The sequence below is a fragment of the Macaca thibetana genome, chromosome 3 (genome assembly GCF_024542745.1).
Source record: "Macaca thibetana thibetana isolate TM-01 chromosome 3, ASM2454274v1, whole genome shotgun sequence".
NCBI classification, from domain to species: domain Eukaryota; kingdom Metazoa; phylum Chordata; class Mammalia; order Primates; family Cercopithecidae; genus Macaca; species Macaca thibetana.
Window position 1 is genome coordinate 164,503,408 of NC_065580.1, and position 13,309 is coordinate 164,516,716.

Here is a 13,309-nt window from a genome sequence, read left to right on the forward strand (position 1 = left end):
TGGCGGCAGAAGGAGCGCGGACGGTGCCCGTGACGCACTTTGGAGCCAGCGCCGCGCGTGCAGCTGGGGCGCCCCCGGGGCGGGGCCGATCGGGGGCCGCGGGAAGGTGGGGTTCTGGAGGCGTGGGATCGCACCGCTGCCATCCCCGCCACCCGCCGCGCGCCACGTGCTGTCACCCGGCACGTACAGTTATCGCCATTTCACAGTAGAGGAGACTGAGCCCCGGCACCGTGCCCAAGCTCTCGCAGCCAGGACGGCGACGAGCTGGAGGTCTCAAAACCGGTCAGATGGCTCCGGAGCCGGGATCTTTAGCTCCAGCTCGGCTTCCTTTGGGTACTGGTTGTCCGCAGCGCTGGGGGATCTGACACCGGACCGGCGCAAACAGCCGCCCAGCGCTAATAATTGGGCTTTGTTTTAAAGTGGGCCACAGCATCTTTCTGAACCTCTAGACTGTGCGCGGGGTGACCCACGTTTGGACGCCCAGCCAGTGGCCGAGGAGTGGCCTGCGTGGCCCAAACTCAAGGGTATCGAGGACAAGTGCGCGAGGGGCTCCGTGGCTGCTTGCCGGGTGCGGGTACCTGGGGCCCAGCGACCCAAACCTAAGGACCGCGCGGGGCCGGCGGGAGGGAGGAGGGCAGGGCGGGCGCTAAGCACACAGTGTTCCCGAACCCCGCGGGAGGGCCTGCCAAGTTCTCAGCGGGCGTGACGCGGAAACGTAGATAATGAGGCCCAGGGCGGGGCCGGACGCACTGTCCGGCGGGCTTCAGAGCTGCGAACGCCCCAGAGTGTGCCGGGAGGCATGGTGAAAGAAAATGCGGCTGAGGGTCCCCGTGGGACCCACTCAGAGATGGGCCGTAAAGATTCCAGAAAGGTGGATGGCGTTAGATACCACCCAGTACTCCAGCAGGGGCTGGGTCACCGAATTGGGATCTCCGCCCCTTCTTCCAGTCTGGGGAAAGGTGTGTTAAATGCTAAACATCAGTGTTTACCAAGTGAGGCCCAGTCTGTCTGGCATAATGACTTTAAAAATCTACATTAAAATATTAAATAAAAACTCAACCTCCCCAATAACCTCTGAACATATAAATATTAGTGTGCGCTCTCTAGGTTAGGGAAACTGAGGCTGGGAGTGTGGGTAAGGATGCCCAGCACTTTGGAGCCACAATGTAAGTAATGTTTGTCCAAAACTCGAGTCCCTCCTGTACTTTCCATTCTGTCTGCTCATTCAGCCAGTTTAGATATGAATTGGTACCAGCGTATGCCGGGTTCTGAGCTAGTGACTGACAGTGTTGGCACAGGGAGGCAGCCATGCTCCGGAGTCTTGGGAGTGGGCAGCACTGCCCTGTGGGTCTGCACTGGCCTCCAAATGTCTAAGTGGGCACTGTTACTAACTGTGACAGCATCCCCAGGCTTTCTTGTCTGGTAAAGCAGAGACTCAAACATACTTGCACACCAGTATTCACTGCAGCATTATTTATGATGGCCAAAAGATGGAAACGACTCCAGTGGATGAATGCATACAGTTATTATTACAGCGGGGAAGACAGACATTGGACAATAATGCCCCTCGAACAGACAGTCACGAAAGACAGGAACCATGGGAGCAGAAGCGAGTAAGGAAGGAGCTGAGCCGGAGGGAGGAAGGGAGATGTTCAGGAGCATTTTAAAGCAAGATGAATGAGAAAGATAGAGGATGAACTGGCCAGGCAAAAACTAGCAAACTCTGGGTGCTGCGGGAGGATGAATATTTTAGAAAAAGGGACCAGCATGTTGAAATCCAAAAGGAGCATGGCTCTCTTGAAGGATGGAGAAAAATCTAGACAGCTGGAGCAGAGCAAAGGGAAGAGCCAGGGGATTTGGAGGTCGGCAGGCCAGAGTTCAGGGCCCTGGAGACTTTGGTGAGCATTTACATCTTTTATCTTAAGCCAGCAAAGAATTGTAAGTACAAAAGTGATGTGATTGGATGTGTGTTGGTAAAAAGTCGTTCTCAGCTGCTGAGTGCAGATGGACTGGAGGAGTCAAAAGCAGGCCCTGGAAGTACATATGCCAAATAACTGAAAGCAGAGACTCAAACAGATACTTATGCACCAATATTCCTTGCGGCATCATTTAGAAGAGCCAACAGATGGAACAACCTCAGTGGATGAATGGATAAACAAAATATGGAATGTGGCCGCACGCAGTGGCTCACGCCTGTAATCCCAGCACTTTGGGAGGCCGAGGCGGGTGGATCACTTGAGGTGAGGAGTTTGAGACCAGCCTGGCCAACATGGTGAAACCCCATCTCTAAAATAATACAAAAATTAGCCAGGCGCTGTCGTCTGCGTCCGCAGTGTTAGCTACCTGTGAGGCTGAGGCAGGAGAATCGCTTGAACCCAGGAGGCAGAGGTTGCAGTGAGCTGAGATGTCGCCACTGCATTCCGGCCTGGGTGACAGAGCGAGACCTTGTCTCAAAAAATAATTAAAATTTAAATGTAAAAAAAATGGAATGTTAGTCAGCCATAAAGGGGAATGAAGTTCTGATACATGCTAAAACATGATGAACCTTGAAGACGTCATGCTAAGTGACATAAACGGGACACAAAAGGACAAATATCCTATGATTTCACTTAAATGAAATATCTAGAATAGACAAATTCATAGAGGAAGAAAGTAGAATTGAGGTTACCAGGAGCTGGTGGGGGAGAGGAATGGAGAGTTTTTGCTTAATGGGTACTGAGTTTTTGTTTGGAATGGTGAAAAAATTCTAGAAATAATGATGATGGCTCTACAACATTTTGAATGCAATTAATGCCACCGAATTATACCCTTAAAATGGTTAAAATGGCAATTTTATTTTATATATATTTAGCATGACTTTAAAAAATTAATAATGTCATTTATCAGAAATCTTTGAGTGGCACACTTTAAATGGGTGAATAGAATGGTATGTGAATTATATCTCAATAAAGCTGTTTTAAAAACTCAAACAACAACAACAAAAGTGGGTCTGTGCTGACTGGGCATGGTGGCTCACATCTGTAATCCCAGCACTTTGGGAGGCCGAGGTGGGTGGATCACCTGAGGTCAAGAGTTCAAGACCAGCCTGGCCCACATGGTGAAATCCCATCTCTACTAAAAATACAAAATTAGCTGGGCGTGGCGACTCGTGCTTGTAGTCCCAGTTACCCCGGAGGCTGAGGCAGGAGTTTTGCTTGAACCCGGGAGGCGGAGGCTGCAGTGAGCCGAGGTTGCACTACTGCACTCCAGCCTGGGCCAGACAGAGCGAGACTCCGTCTCAAAAAAGAAAAGTGGGTCTGGGGAGATGGCCGTGGCGAGGGAGGGAGTGCAGTCAGGGGTACATGGCTGTGCTTGGGCTGATGTGCTTGCTGTACACCCAGAGAGAAGAGGAGAAGTGGCCGCAATGGAAAGATGTTTAGGAGGCAGATGAATAGCACAATGTGGCTGGGCGGTCATGGGCTATGAGAACAGTCTGAAGGACATCTCCCTGGCTTCCCTCTGCTTTGTCCCTTAGCCCCTCTCTGTTAAATCAGAAGATTTTGGTCCTAATCTAATCTCTTTAAGAATTTCGGAATCTTGCAAGAAAATGGAATTGCTCAGTTATCTTTCTCTCTGGATCACACTTTTCTAAGAGCCTTGTAGGTCAAATACCTAAACTCTGAGGCCCTATAACAACTCATAGGACGGAAAAATGGGAAAAGGAATATATGTTTCAAAGAGGGATGAACCTTGTAAAATCGATCTGGGGTCTGGAGAGAAATAATCTTTTTCACCGAGGCATGCTTTCTACTATGATAGAATTTGAATAATAAAAACAGTCATAGCCACTTGGTAATTCCACACAGTTATGGGAGCTGGAATTAAAGTGAATGATGAATGGCGTGCCAAATAATAAAGTGTTTCCAAAATATTAATACTGACAACAACCCTTTGAGATAGGTACTAACCAGGCTAACTACGTCATCTACTGGCCCAGTGCAAAATGAAAATGTGGGGCCCCTTGTTCAAAAAATATTAAAAATTCCAGGATGATAATAGCATAGCATTAAACCAAGCATGGTTTAATGCTTTGAACACAGGGCCCTGAGTGATTGCTCAGGTCATATGAAGCTGGCCCAGGTACAACAGGAATCTTCATTTCTCAGATAGGGAGACTGAGGGCACAAAGTCACACTGACCATCCCAACCAAGACTCTTACACTGCAGAGGCACAGCAATTAGGTGGAGGTAAAATAAAGGGTTTTTTCTAAGCAATGACACCATTGGGCAAGCTTGTTCCTTCTTGTACTAGTTTGAAAAGTGCCTCTGTAGTCCCAGCATTCAGTCCATGTGTGCAAGAGTCAACCTTTATAGGACATTGTAAATTACAGGTCTTACTTCCTGCCTCTTTGTCTTCTTTTAAAGCAATTCCTGCACCTTCTTTTCAGCTCCACGTTACATCTCTGTTTTCCTTCTTCCTTGAGATCCTAGCTACTTGTCTCCCACCCTCTGCCATATCCAAGCCTATTTATTTTTTCTTTAGGTGGAGTCTTGCTCCGTTGCCCCGGCTGGAGTGCAGTGGCATGATCTTGGCTCACTGCAATCTCTGCCTCCCGAGTTCAAGTGATTCTCCTGCCTTAACCATCCAAGTAGCTGGGATCACAGGTGTGCACCACCATGCCCAGCTAATTGTGTGTGTGTGTGTGTGTGGTGTGTATTTTTAGTAGAGACAGGGCTTCACTATGTTGATCAGGCTGGTCTTGAACTCCTGACCTCAGGTGATCCACCCACCTCGGCCTCCCAGAGTGCTGGGATTACAGGCCCGAGCCGCCAGGCTCAGCCTCCAAGCCTATTATGAGAGATGTTTATGTGCTTTGCACTCAGACTGCAACCCTGAGCCGTGTCCTCTCACCTGGGCCATCGAGGTAAGGTTTTTGGCTGCCAACAAATGGGCTGTGGTCGTTTTGAGAAGACATAAGCTACCATTTGGAAACCTCAAAGAAACCAACCTTTCAGCTCAGGAGAGAGAGGCCAAATGTCGTCTGGAGCTTAAAAGGCTTTTTTTTAGAAAGCAACAAATGGTGGTTTGTTTCTAGAGCTGGCATCACAGAGCTGCATCAATAGCAAGGAGCCTGCTTGGTGAGGACTGCAAAAGCCACAATGCACTAGAAAAGTTGTGTAGGAAGGTGTGGCCCCAAAGCTAGCAGAAGGAGGTTTTGTTTTGTTTTGTTTTTTGAGATGGAGTCTCTCTGTGTCACCCAGGCTGGAGAACAGTGGTGCGATCTCGGCTCACTGCAACCTCCGCCTCCTGGGTTCAAGTGATTCTTCTGCCTCAGCCTCCTGAGTAGCTGGGATTACAGGCACGCACCACCAAGCCCGGCTAATTTTTATATTTTTAGTAGAGATAGGGTTTCACCATGTTGGTCAGGCGGGTCTCGAACTCCTGACCTCGTGATCTGCCTGCCTCAGCCTCCCAAAGTGCTGGGATTACAGGTATGAGCCACTGTGCCCAGCCAGACGGAGGTCTTTAAGGGTATGTGCTCAGCAGTCAACTGATGTATGTACTGATGGCCCATCCAAGGTCAAAGGCATCTCATCCAATAGTGTCAGTTTATATTCAAATAGCCACTCAGGAGACCTCAGGTCAAGTCCCAGCTCTGCCACTGAGACAGAGGAACCCACAGAGGCACTTGACCCGCCTGCCTCTCACTTTTTCACATCTGCAAAATGAAAAGATTGAATGCTAAAATCCATTTTAGCTCTAAAAACCCATACCCTATATAAAATAGATGTAGGATTTCAAAAAATCAGGCTAAGTCTAAACTGATTTTATTTCATTCCTGAATGTTTTCTTAAATATATATTTTCACTTACCTTTTGCATATGCTAACAGTTTATTCGTGCATCATTGTCTTTGTAAGAGAAGAATGCAGCACATGTAAACTCTTGGAGGTTTTCGAAGCATTGTGAATGACTGAATTCAAATTCATGGGAAATTTTCAAGGCCGAGTGCAGTGGCTCAGGCCTGTAATCCCAGCACTTTTAGGCCAAGGCAGGAGGATCACTTGAGGTCAGGAGTTCGAGACCAGCCTGGCTGACATTGGGAAACCCCATCTCTACAAAAAAAAAAAAAAAAAAAAATTAGCCAGGCGTAGTTGCATGTGCCTGTCGTCCCAGCTACTTGGGAAGTTGAGGAAGGAGAATTGCTTGAACTTGGGAGGTGGAGATTGCAGTGAGCCGAGATTGTGCCATCACACTCCAGCCTGCGTGACAGAGCAAGACTCTGTCTCCAAAAGAAAAAAAAAAGGAACTTTTAGTGTGGGCATTACCAGGTGTTCTAAATGGTACACTCAGTTTCTGGAGGACACCATGGCTTCCATCCTGGAGGAAGCAGGTGCCTTTTCCCCCATTGAGGGAGGCAGGAAGGTGCTGATTTCAACAGAAGCCCTGAGGTGCCAGTGACCTGCTGCCTTCAGCAAATGCTACAGGGAGCCAGGCCAGCCTGGGCTCTACCTGGGAACAAAGGGCAGAAACCTGTACTCCCTCTCTCCACCCTCCTTACTGCTCTTCCCTTCCATTTGAAGACAGGCACTCTTCCAACCCAGTGCTCTGCCATCATTAAGGAAAGTGTGCTAAAGGAAGGAAACTCCCTAGAATGTTGGAAAGCAGTAGCTCTGGTTCTGCTAAACCAAGCTTGCCTGGTCATGCTTTAGGGCAGTTGTTATTGGTGTGGGCTCTGTGGTCAGAGCTCAAAGATGCAAATCCAGCTCTGCCCTGACTGGTACTTGTGTTGTGGGTTGTGGTGGAGTTTAGAGCTTAAAGAGCCAGTCAGGGCCAGGTGCGGTGGCTCACACCTGTAATCCCAGCACTTTGGGAGGTCGAGGCGGGTGGAGTTTGAGACCAGCCTGGCTAACATGGTGAAACCCCGTCTCTAATAAGAACACAAAAATCAGCTGGGCATGGTGGTGTGCGCCTGTAGTCCCAGCTACCCGGGAGGCTGAGGCAGGAGAATTGCTTGAACCTACGAGGCGGAAGTTGCAGTGAGCTGAGACGAGACAGTCAGAGCAGAAGCTTCATACACGGGTAGCCATGACAATAAATGTAATCATTTTATGGACTTTGCATATTATTTTTTATTGGGTAAAAGATAGTGTTTGGTTTTAATTTATTTTTAAAATTTTGTTTTTTGTTTTTGAGACAGTCTCACTCACTCTGTCGCCCAGACTCGAGTACAGTGGCACAGTCACAGCTCACTGCTGTCTCAACCTTCCGGGCTCAAGCGATCCTCCTGCCTCAGCCTCCTGAGTGGCTGGGACCACAGGCGTACACCACTACGCCTGGCTAAAGTTTTTAAAAAAATTTTAGTAGAGATGAGTTCTCGCTATGTCAAACTCCTGAGGCCTCCCAAAGTGCTGGGATTACAGGTGTGAGCCACCATGTTTGGTTTTAATTTGAACTCTTAGGTGCAAACTCCAGCTTGTTCCTCTGAGTGACAGCAGCCCTGGTCTTCTAGTGCAGGGGTCTCCAACCCTGGGTCACTGACCACACTGGTGAGAGAAGTAAGAGAAGCTTCATCTGTATTTACAGCCGCTCTCCATGGCTCACATTACTGCCTGGTCTCTGCCTCCTGTCAGATCCGTGGCAGCATTAGATTCTCACAGGAGTGTGAACCCTATTGTGAACTGCACATGCGAGGGATCTAGGTTGCACGCTCCTTACAAGAATCTGACGACTGATGATCTGTCATTGTCTCCCATCACCCCCAGATGGAACTGTCTAGTTGCAGGAAAACAAGCTCAGGGCTCTCACTGATTCTACATTATAGTGAGTTGTGTAATTATTTCATTACATGTTACAATATAATAATAACAGAAATAAAGTGCACAATAAATGTAATGCTCTCGAATCATCCCCAAACTATCCCCCCAACCCCCATCTTTGGAAAAATTGTCTTACACAAAACTGGTCCCCATGTCGGGCATAGTGGCTCATGCCTGTAATCCCAGCACTTTGGGAGGCTGAGGCACATGAATCACCAGAGACCAGGACATTGTGAAAACTAAAAATACAAATTAGCTGTGTGAGGTGCAGGCACCTGTAGTCCTGGATATGTGGGCTAATGAAGGAGAATAGCTTGGACCCAGGAGGCAGAGGTTACAGTGAGCCAAGATCACGCCACTGCACTCCAGCCTAGATGACAGAACAAAACTCCATCTCTGAAATAAGAAAGAAAGAAGGAAAGAAGGAAGGTAGGAAAGAAGGAAGGAAGGAAGGAAGGAAGGAAGGAAGGAAGGAAGGAAGGAAGGAAGGAAGGAAGGATGGAAGGAAGGAAGGGAGGACGGAAGGAAGGAAGAAGAAAAAGAAAGAAGTAAAGGAAAGGAAGGGAAGCAAGGGAAGGGAAGGGAAGGGAAGGGAAGGGAAGGGACGGGAAGGGACGGGAAGGGACGGGACGGGACGGGACAGGAAGGGAAGGAAAGGGAGAAAAAAGAAGGTGGTCCCTGGTGCCAAAAAGGGTGGGGACCACTGCTCTAGTGGGACACTGGAATGGGCTTTTCCACCAGAAATTTGTTTTCTTCTTCCTGTGGACTGGCTGGGACACTCTTCTCAACCCTGGTTTCTGAATACCCCCTTCCCTCCCCACCTCTGGCCCACTCTGTTGGCCTCCTTAGGCCAGGCTCACTCCCTCATCCTCTTCCTCTGCTCAGCAGCATCCCTGTCCTTGAGTTCTCTGTGACAAACCTGAGTTTTGGGGGCCTGGCTTTCCTCTGAAAATGCCAGCCAAATCTGATTTGAGCTCTTTAAGTCCTCAAGGACCTGATATTACACACACACCCCCCCATGTGTGGAGTATATATGTTCTAAAAAATCATTTTTCTTTTAAAAAATATTTTATTGTTGTAAAATATACATATATGTATATATACATATATAGTATATACATACATGTACACATACACATACACACATATGTACATATATACATGTATGTATATTTTGCATATATACATATATGTGTGTTTTACATACATATATACATATGTGTATATGTGTATATGCATACACATACATATGCATACACATATATACATATATGCATACACACATATGTATATGTGTATATACATAAAATAAATATGTATATACATAAAACACATATGTAAAATAAATATGTATATATAATATATAAAAATATGTGTATATATAAATATACATATATGTATAAATATTTTTATTGTAAAATATACATAACATAAAATTTACCATTTTAACTTTTTTTTTTTTTGAGACGGAGTTTCACTCTGTCGCCTAGGCTGGAGTGCAGTGGCATGATCTGGGTTCACTGCAGGCTCCACCTCCCGGGTTCAAGCGATTCTCCTGCCTCAGCCTCCTGAGTAGCTGGGATTACAGCTGCTGCCACCACACCTCTGTTTTTAGTAGAGACCGGGTTTCACCATGTTGGCCAGGCTGATCATGAACTTCTGACCTCAAGAAATCCGCCTGCCTCGGCCTCCCAAAATGCTGGGATTACAGGTGTGAGCCACTGCGCCTGGCCCATTTTAACCATTTCTAAGTGTACAGTTCAGTGGTATTAAGTACATTCACATTCTTGTGCAGCCATCACCACCCCGTATCCACAGAACTCTTTTTATTTTGCTAAACTGAAACTCTACCCGTTAAACACCAACTCCCCATCCCCACCTCTCCCCAGCCCCGGCAGCCACCATTCTACTTCTGTCTTTATGGATTTGACTTCTCTGGGTACCTCCCATCAGTGGAATCATACAGGATTAATTGGCTTATTTCACTTAGCATAATGACCTCGGGGTGCATCCCGGTTGTAGCACGTGTCAGAATATCCTTCCTTCCTGAGGTTGAGTGGTATCTTGTTGTATGTAGGTACCACATTAGCTCTTCTAGTGACTTTGTCTCTCTTGGAAGGAAGAAGAGAGGGGTAGTCACGGATATGCCCAGTCTGTTTCCCTTTGATCGGCAGCATTTTAAAAAAACAAGGAAAACAAAAACCTCAGCAAAAGTCTCAGAAGGGTGGGGGGGGGGTGGGGGAGGCTGAGGACTGTTGCACACACAGGTGGCTGGGGAAGGAGAAGGCTGGAGCTTCAGGGGGTTGTGGGTCCTGCACACCCAACCCCAGAATGCGACTAGGAGCTGTCAATGGCGCCCTCTGTAGGTGGGAATCTTAATTTATGTTTTAGCAGTGATGATCGTGGTCGGTGAATTTGAAAAACACATTTTTATTATGGCAAAATATACGTAACATGAAATTTACCATAGTAGCCATCTTACCTGTAAAGTTCAGTAACATTAAGTACGTTCACATTGTTGTGCAGCCATCATCAACTTCCATCTCCAGACCGCTTCATCTTCCAAAATTGAATCTCTGCACCCATTTAAACACTAACTCTTCATTCCCTTTTCTCCTAGCCCCTGGCAACCACTATTTCACTTTTTAAAATTTTTAAATTTTTCTTGAGACGGAGTTTCACTCTTGTTGCCCAGGCTGGAGTGTAGTGGCGAGATCTCGGCTCACCGCAAGCTCCACCTCCCAGGTTTAAGCGATTTTCCTGCCTCAGCCTCCCGAGTGGCTGGAATTACAGTCATGTGCCACTGTGCCCGATTAATTTTGCATTTTTAGTAGAGACGGGGTTTTTCCATGTTGGTCAGGCTGGTCTCAAACTCCCGACCTCAGGTGATCCGCCTGCCTCAGCCTCCCAAAGTGCTGGGATTACAGACGTGAGCCACTGTGCCCGGCCTTCGCTTCTCTGTGAATTTAACTACCGTAGGTACCTCATATAAGTGGAATTATACAGTATTTGTCCTTTTGTGCCTAGCTGATTTCACTTAGTGTAATGTTTTCAAGACTGTGAGAATTTTATCCCTTTTTAAGACTGAAAAATACTCCGTGGTACGTATACCACAGTTTGTGTATCCATTCATCCATTGATGGACACAGATGGCTTCCACCTTTGGCTACTGTGAATAATGCTGCTATGAACATGGGTGTACAGAAAATTTACAAGTTTGAAGTACGCATTCTCAAGGGAAAGCTTAGGGCTACCAAAAAGAAAACGAATCAAAACCCACAAAGGGAATTTAGAATTAATAAAAGTGAGCTCTGATCAAAGGTATAGTCCAGAGGTTCTCAATCTTTCTCAGTTAATGGCACCTTTAGTGGCTCAATAATTTTTCAAGTGCCCCAGGACAAAACCCAAACCTAAACCCAAACCTAAACTGTTAGGTTTATTAAATAGCTATGTCCAAACAACATAAGTATTTGTGTTCTAATAATAAAGAAGCAATTTACATATATACATAAATACATACAGATGGAAATAAAAATGTTTTCCTCTATTCTTTCTTTTTTCTTTTTGAAACAGAGTCTCCTTCTGTCTCCCAGGCTAGAGTGCAATGGTGTGATCCCTGTAACCTCTGCCTCCCGGATTCAAGTGATTCTCCTGCCTCAGCCTCCCAAGTAGCTGAGGATCACACCATTGCACTGTAGCCTGGGAGTGCAGGGATCACACCATTGCACTCTAGCCTGGGAGACAGAGGGAGACTACAGGTACTTGCCACCACTCCCAGCTAACTTTTGTATTTTTAATAGAGATGGGGTTTCACCATGTTGGCCAGGCTGACTCCTGATCATAGATGATCTGCCCACCTTGGCCTCCCAAAGTGCTGGGTGGGATTAGAGGTGTGAGCCACCATGCCCAGCCCTCCTTTATTCTTAAATAAGCACCAATACTTTTGAATGGGGTGTGTGCCAGTTGGACATGTCACTATTTCTTCAACCTTGAAATCAGATTGGATACCACACTCTCATTTTTACCTTAATAAAGCTGTTTCAAAATTAAAAATAAAAAGTTCCTATCTATAGGTCTTTGTTTTAACTACAATTTTCTTTCCTTCCTTCCTTCTTTCTCTTTCTTTCTTTCTTTCTTTCTTTTTTTCTTTCTTTCTTTCTTTCTTTTTCTTTTTCTTTTTCTTTCTTTCTTTCTTTCTTTCTTTCTTTCTTTCTTTCTTTCTTTCTTTCTTTCTTTCTTTCTTTCTTCCTTCCTTCCTTCCTTCCTTCCTTCCTTCCTTCCTTTCTTTCTCTCTCTCTTTCTTTCTCTCTTTCTCTCTCTCTCTCTTTCTCTCTTTCTCTCTCTCTCTCTCTTTCTTTCTTTTTCTTCTTTCTTTCTTTCTTAGACAGGGTCTTGTTCGGTTGCCCAGGCTGGAGTGCAGTGGCATGATCTTGGCTCACTGCAACCTCCACCTCCTGGGTTAAAGCGATTCCCCTGTCTCAGCCTCCCCAGTAGTTGGGGTTACAGGCATATGCCACCACGCCCAGCTACTTTTTGTACTTTTAGTTGAGACAGGGTTTTGTCATGTTGGCCAGGCTGGTCTCGAACTCCTGACCTCAAGTGATCTATCCACCTCGGCCTCCCAAAGTGCTGGGATTACAGGTGTGAGCCACCATGCCCAGCCTTGACTACACTTTTTATTTTGAAATGATTCTAGATTTGCAGAACATTTGAAAAAATTCCATATACTCTCAGCCAGTTTCATCTAATGTTTTGCATTTCTGACAGTTGTAGGGTGCATTTGCCAACTAAGCAAGCAGCATTGGGACGTTACTATTAACTAAATGCCTGACTTTATTTTATTTGCGCTGTACTAATTTTTCCCCTTGTGGCCTTTTTCTGCTTCAGGGTCCAGTCCAGGGTACCAAAGTGCATTTTATCGTTGCGTCTCCCATCACATCTGGTCTGTGGTCGTGTTTCAGTTCTTCATTGCTTTTCATGGCCTCGACAGTTTTAAAGGGTACTGCTCATGTACTTTTTAGACTGTCCCTCAATTTGGGTTTGTCTGATGTTTTCCACACAACTGGACTGGGATTATGGGTTTCAGGAAGGATATACAGAGGCAAAGCATCTTCATCACACATCACATCAGGGGTACACAAGAGTAACTTGATTTGTGTACATCTAACAGCATATACATGACATTAACTTTGATCCCTTGGATAAGGTAGTGTTTGCCTTGCTTCTCTATTATAGAGTTATCATTTTTCCCTTTTCATATTCCAGTCTTTAGAAGTAAGTCACTAAACCTACACCGGGGAAGTGCGGAGGAGTATTTGAATTAAGCTCCACCTCTTGAAGTGGGAGGTATCTACATATATTATTTGGATTACTTTTGTAAGGAAGATTTATCTCTTCTCCCCCATTTATTTACTTAGCAACCAATTTATTTTTATTTTATTATTATTATTATTTCTTTTAGAGATGGGGTCTTGCTAAACTGTTGCCCAGGCTGGACCCAAACTCCTGGG